Consider the following 7,052-nt stretch of genomic DNA (forward strand, 5'->3'; position numbering starts at 1 on the left):
GATTCTGGAGTGTTACTGATTCGTTTAATACTGGTCGCTGGAGTACATGCTGCAACCACTTCACCTTTCGTAATAACTCTCCCCTTGTCAATTACATTGGCAACTCTCACCGGGATAACAGTTCTCGAAAGGTCGACGAGTGCTGAGGCTACCAGTACTCCTTTCGGGCTGTTAGAGTTCTAGGGATATTCCATGACGCCATAGCGGAAATTTCTATTTTCTGCTATGGATCCAAAGAGTAGGAATTCTGTTCTTGCTGGTACTATGATATCGTCTTGAGCTATGATTTGATGGACAAATTTAACTTCTTCACCGTTAATTGCAAATAGGGTTATGCCCTTAGTGGCAGAATGCATTTCGTTATTTTTAAAGTTCAAGTAAAAATTGTATCTCCTTAGGAAGTCCAATCCGAGTATGCAAGGATTTGTAATAGCGGCCACATATACCGTGTGATGGTAGGCGGAACTTCTAAACGTGATGTCTAATTTCTCCTCGATGTCGATCTTCTTGCCGGACACAGTCTGGAGGCCAACGCAAGACCAGATGAGTTTGCCTTTTAGTTGTTGAGCCACATCTTTTCGAATGATGGTAACATTGGCTCCTGTATCGATGAACATATTGCAAGGAACTTCATTGATATGTTCCATGATGAAAAGTCCATTAATGCCGCCTCTCACTGCAGAAATCTGAAGCACTTTAAACTGGGGCTTTTCATTATCTGGCAACCTCCGCCCCGCGAGATGGCCACTAATTAGTTTCCTTGCTTAGGAGCGGTATTAACATCCGTGCCCTGGGGTATTCTGCAATTTCTTATGTGGCCCTAAGCACCGTAGTTCCAGCATTATAGGGTCGGTTTCTTGTCACCTATATTCCGTCTCAAGGCAATGATTTGTCTAGTTAAATCGTCCAGAAGAGCAGTGAATTTATCCACTGACTTCTGGATTTGAGCAGCTCTGATTGGGTGGCAGTCTCTAGGAGTTGCATGCTTAGCTGCCACGAATTTCATGGTGTACACTAGAGCGCTTTTCAAATCTTTGGCATCCACCATTCGTAGTGCTTTCTGTATTTCGTAATCCCGGATGCCGTCGAATAAAGTATTGCAGGGGCAGGATTTACCTTCTGTCGGGGACTCCAAAAAGGCGAGGTTGGACAGCCTTTCAACATCCATGACGAGCTCCTGAAATGTTTTCGTTGGCTTCTGTTGACGGGATTTTAATTGAAGCCTGCTGTAGTCTTTTAAATATTTTTCTCCAAAGCGCAGCTCCAACGCGCCGGATAGAGCTTTGAAATCTAGTCCCTGGGTTTCTAGAGTTTGAAGAATATCCGCAGCGTCTACCCTTAGAGAAGCAGCCAGATGACAGACCTTACTCTGGGAATCCCATCCATTTGCTTCTGCCTATATAGAAAATTATGTCTTTCACACATGCCAAAAGGTCTTCCCATCATATGTAGATATTTTGAGAGAGGGACGAGCAGGCATGGGTAAAAATTTAAAACCATCTGTATTGCTCCCTGCCGTAGCTACGAATTTCTTCTAAGTATTCTTTCGCAACTGATGAAACCCTGTCATCAATTTGTTGTTCGATTTGTTGTTCGACGGTAGAAACTCTCCTTCTATTTGTTCTTTCACAGAAATTCTTCAATGTGTCCAACTCTGTTTTCAACCGGGTCAATTCTGTCTCCCATAGCTTCAAATTCGTTTTCTATTATGCACGTGATTTCTCTTTTCATTTTCGTTGCCCCACTTTTATTTCTTCTTTAAAAGCTTTCATTTCGCCTTTAACGGCTACAACCCTTCTTCAACTGATTCTTGACCAGCTTTCATGTTTCTTTAACGGACACTTGGCCAGCTTTTATCTTTTCTTGGCCAGCATCCATTTATCTTTTCACTGCTTTCATCTCTCCTTCAACAGAATCTTTCATTTTCTCTTTAAATGTGGCAAAGGCTGCCATCAACTGTCTCAACTGCTCCTCCATAGCTCTTATTATTGGCATTCAATAACCCACTTCTGACACCAAAAATTGTTTCGTGGGTACGGGTTCGTAATGGATTAATAAATCAATTCAAAAATCAATAAAAAGTTAATAACATTTATTCTTCTGCCAAGAAATAAAACAAAATGCAATTCAAAGCACAGAACGCTAATCCGATCTCACCGCGAATACGCTTATAATCAAAAACAAGAATAAAGTAAACAACTTAATTGAGATGTTTTGATCCGGCTTTTATAAGCTTTTTAATCAAGCACGAGAACATTCTGATATTTTCTCAATTTTTCTGGATAACAAAAGAGTACAATTATGAGATATCTATTTATTAAATGTGAAATTCGGGTGCTCCTGTATTTTTACTTTTTCGACGTACCTCGTATTAGAATGGCGCCGACATGGATGACGCAGTTTCTACTTTAAACATACTTAATAAATTCAGTCACTCTCGGTCTGTTTCAACCAAACTGAATACATTTAATAATATAACATTCACACGTAAACATTTAGTAATAATTCAGGAGTACAGATAAGCATAAAATAAGAATTACAACCGTTACAGACCAGCTACGCTTTCAGCGACCGATTCCTACGAACGACAAATCTCAAAAGCGTGTTGCCAACGCAGGGCAACGAAAAGGTAGAAATTAATTCGATAGGCGTGGCAGTGAACATACTCCCACCCTATCAGGTTTAGTCCTGATACACAGGCAAAGGTGAAAGTTTATTAATTCCTCTCTTGAAAACACCAGTTTTAGTTTTGACAGTGGCTACGCGAGCTAAGCCGTCCTTGCCCGGATGGACATCGATGATCCGTCCAATAAGCCAAGTTAGCGGTGGAGATCCATCTTCGATGATAAGAACCACGGTGTCGATTTTTAGATTGGGTCTGTTGTACTGCCACTTGGATCTCTGCTGAAGCGAAGTCAAGTATTCCTTTTTCCATCGCTTCCAGAATCCCAGACGTAGATTCTGTACAAGTTCCCACCTAGAACTCCTTGTGCGTAAATTCTGATGGGTCTCTGGAAAGGAAGTTAAAGTATCACCTGTAATGAAATGAGAAGGGGTTAAAACATTAATACAGTCAATATCAGTATCGTTCACGTAAGTAAGTGGACGTGAATTCAAAATAGCCTCGATCTGGGTAAGTAGCGTTGACAACTCTTCGTAGGTTAAAAGAGTCTCTTTCAATACTCTTCTCAGATGAAATTTCGCTGAGCGAATGCCGGCTTCCCATATTCCTCCGAAGTGGGACGAAGCAGGTGGTATAAAATGCCATTCAATAGATGACTTAGTTAGTTCTCGGGAAACCAATTCCGTTGCATACAAGGAAGACCAAATCTGATTTAGTTCTTGTAGTTTTCGGCATGCTCCCACAAAATTGGTACCGTTGTCACTGTAAATGTGCCGTGGTGCACCGCGACGTGAAATAAAACGTCTAAGTGCAGCGATAAACGAGTCTGCCGTTAGGTCACTGACTGCTTCTATATGCACAGCTTTAGTCGACAAGCAAACAAACAGAGCTATATAGCCTTTCGTTGTTTTAGAGCCACGACCCTTATTAAATTTCATGGTAATAGGACCAGCGTAATCCACACCAGACGCGTAAAAAGGTCGTTCCAAAGTCACACGATGTTCAGGTAAGTAACCCATCAATTGCGGATTTGAAGCAGCTTTAAATCGATGACATATTAAGCAATGGTTGACACAACTGCGTATCAGTTTCCTTCCTCCAATTATCCAGTAAGATTGTCTGATGAGGTGTGATAATAAAGAAGGACCAGCATGAAGGTAAGTAATATGAAGTTCGTTCACTAGTAATTCGCTAAATTTATGTCGAGAAGGAAGTATGACAGGATGTTTGATGTTAAATGCTAAAGATGAATTTCGAAGACGTCCTCCCACCCGTAAGAGACCATCTTTATCTACGAATGGATACAAAGAACGTAGTTGGCTCTTCTTGGGTAAAGGTTTCTCTTCTTTAATACATTGTAAATCATCTTTGAAATGATGATTTTGAATCCAACGAATAATGAAATTTCCTGCTACTCGAATCTCTAGAAATGTTTGCGGCATAAGGCAGCTGGAGTTAATGCCACTATGTGAAATGTTCTGAGTAACATGATGCTTCTTGCAATTAGTAATAAATCTTTGGCAGTAAGCCAGAATACGAACAATTTTACAACGCGAAGAATAATGCTCGAACAAATTAGCTAATAAATCATTCGATTCACGTATATGAAAAATAAAAATAGGATCAGATCTTTGTTCAGCCTTTACTTCAGCGTCATCTTCAGATTTTAATTCATATTCAGGCCATTTTTCCTCTTCCTGACGCAACCATGGTGGACCATTCCACCACAAAGTACAATTTGGTAGGAGTTGAGGTTCAATACCACGAGAAGCAATGTCTGCAGGATTCTGTTTAGAGGGATCATGATTCCAATGTTTAATAGGTATCACTTCTATGATTTGAGATGTTCTGTTTGCCACAAAAGTTTTCCACTTACTGTATCCAAGACATGATGAGCTGATAGCCAAGACAGAACTACCTTGAAATCCGTCCACGCAAAAATTTCAAAATCAAACTTCTTTAAAATGTTCAATAAAGATCGCATTAATCTGGTCAACAAATACGCAGCACAGAGTTCTAATCGAGGAATGGATACTTGCTTTATAAACGCGACTTTAGTCTTTGATACCAAAAGATTAACCTTAACCGTACCATTGCATTTTTGGCGACAGTAAATGGCTGCTGCATAAGCCTGCGAAGATGCATCAGAAAATCCATGTAGTTGGATAACACTGTCCGTTGTAAGTATGACACATCTCGGAATTTCACAATTATTGATTTGACTGAATGTCTCTTGAAATTTAAACCAATCATCTGAGATATGCTGGGGAACAACTGAATCCCAGTTGCCTTTAACTAACCATAGTTTTTCATAGAATATTTTAATCAATATAGTGCAAGGAGATAAGAGACCTAAAGGATCGAAAATGCGAGCAGATTCTGCTAATATGCGTCTTTTTGTTATAGGTGCGTTGATGTGCAGTGTAGCTTTAAAACTGAAGGTATCAGTAGTTGAATTCCAAAAAAGTCCTAAGACTTTAGAACTCGAATTAGGAGATATCTCAAAATCAGAATTCAATGAACAATGTTCCTTAAATTCAGTTAAGAATTCTACAGAATTTGAATTCCACTTCCTCAAATCAAAACCACGTGCATGTAAAATTGAAGATATTTTCTTACAGACAAATACTGCATCATCAACTGTATTTGCATCCGACAATAAGTCGTCCATATACATATCCTCTTGCAATATACGAGATACATCTGATTCCTCTTTAGACTCTAAAGCTACCTGCTTCAGACATCGGGTTGCTAAAAATGAAGCAGAGGAAAGACCATAAGTAACTGTTTTCAACTTGTACGTGCGCATGTTATCACTGGAATTGTATCGTCAAAGTATTAATTGATAATTCTGATCTTCAGGGGCTACCATCACCTGACGATACATCTTCTCCACATCGGCTGTGAAAACAATTTTAGGAAATCGAAAATTAATCAGAATTTCAAAAATATCTCTTTGTAATTTCGGACCTACCCCTAAAAGAGAATTCAATGATATACCATTTTCAGATTTGCAGGATGCATCAAAAACTACTCTTAATTTTGTCGTTGTGCTAGAATGTTTAATTACCGCATGACGAGGAAGATAAAACTTTTCTGTATCCGATCTGTTAGATAAATCATCATTAATCACAGTCATATGTCCTAACTGTTCATATTCACGTATGAAATCTTTATACTGTTTTTCAAATTCCGGATTATCTTTGAATTTTCGTTCCATGGAACGCAACCAGGAAATTGCTGCTGGTTTTGAATCACCCAACTTCAAATGCGATTTATAAAATGGAAGTTTTACAACAAATCGCCTATCTGAATTAACAGCATGAGTGTTTTGAAAATGTGATTCACAAAATTGTTCCTCAGGTGTCAGAAATTCCTTCTTCCCAACATCGACAATATACTCCATTTCCCAGAAACGTTTAAGTTCGTAATCAATATTTATATTATCTTCTAATTTTATGAAGTGTGCATTTGCTGTTTTTGGGCCTTCCATATTATTTCCGACCTTCCCAGCAATCACCCAACCGAAAATTGTATTTTGAGCTACAGGCTCATTTTTCGAACCATATATTTGGCCGCATCTTAAAACGGAGAAAAAATAATCAGCTCCTAAAATCAAATCAATTCCTTTGGGTTGAGCAAAATTCGGATCCGCTAACGGAATAGATTTAATGTATTCTATATGCTTTACATTAATCACTTGTTCCGGCAATGGCAAAGTTAATCTATCCAAAATGTATGCGTTAACATCAATTACTTGATCATTTATCTTTGACCGAACTTTAAAATCAACAGAACCACGAGTTTTGGATGCTGGCACTCCTCCAATTCCACGCAAAAGTAACCTTTGATTTGTTCTTTTTAATCCTAATCTTCGAACAGCTCGTTCAGAAATAACGAACTTTCACTTCCGGAATCCAGCAATAATTTAATTTCGATAGCTTCGCGCCACTGGATGAAAATGCGAGTGCGAGAACTGTAGGCAAAATCGCCGAGTTGCAATTTTGAATCGTATTACTGACAACTACCTGACCTTGACCCTCGCATGATTCATTCGAAATTCTCTCTGGAGTGCTTTCGTTTCCATTTGGCGCTTTTAAAAGCTGTACGTTGTTAGCTTTAATATCTTCATGCAACAAACTATTATGCGGTTTTGAATTACACAAATTACACTTTAACTGTGAATTACAGTTTTTGATTAGATGTGAATTTAAACATAAAAAACACAATCCTCGTTTCCGTACAAAGTTCTTTCTAGCAGTAACATCCAAATTCTTAAATTTAACGCATTTATAGAACGCATGAAGTCCGTTACATTTCGAACATTTAGTATTACTAAATTTAGAATTCTGTAATGTTTTAGAACTAACATTACTACTTTTATCAACAACTTTAGCTTCCGCTTCTTTATTTATGATAATTTCGAGAG

Source organism: Stegodyphus dumicola, chromosome 4, assembly GCF_044657685.1.
Source record: "Stegodyphus dumicola isolate Sdum_Otavi_A_Nest chromosome 4, ASM4465768v1".
NCBI classification, from domain to species: Eukaryota; Metazoa; Arthropoda; class Arachnida; order Araneae; family Eresidae; genus Stegodyphus; species Stegodyphus dumicola.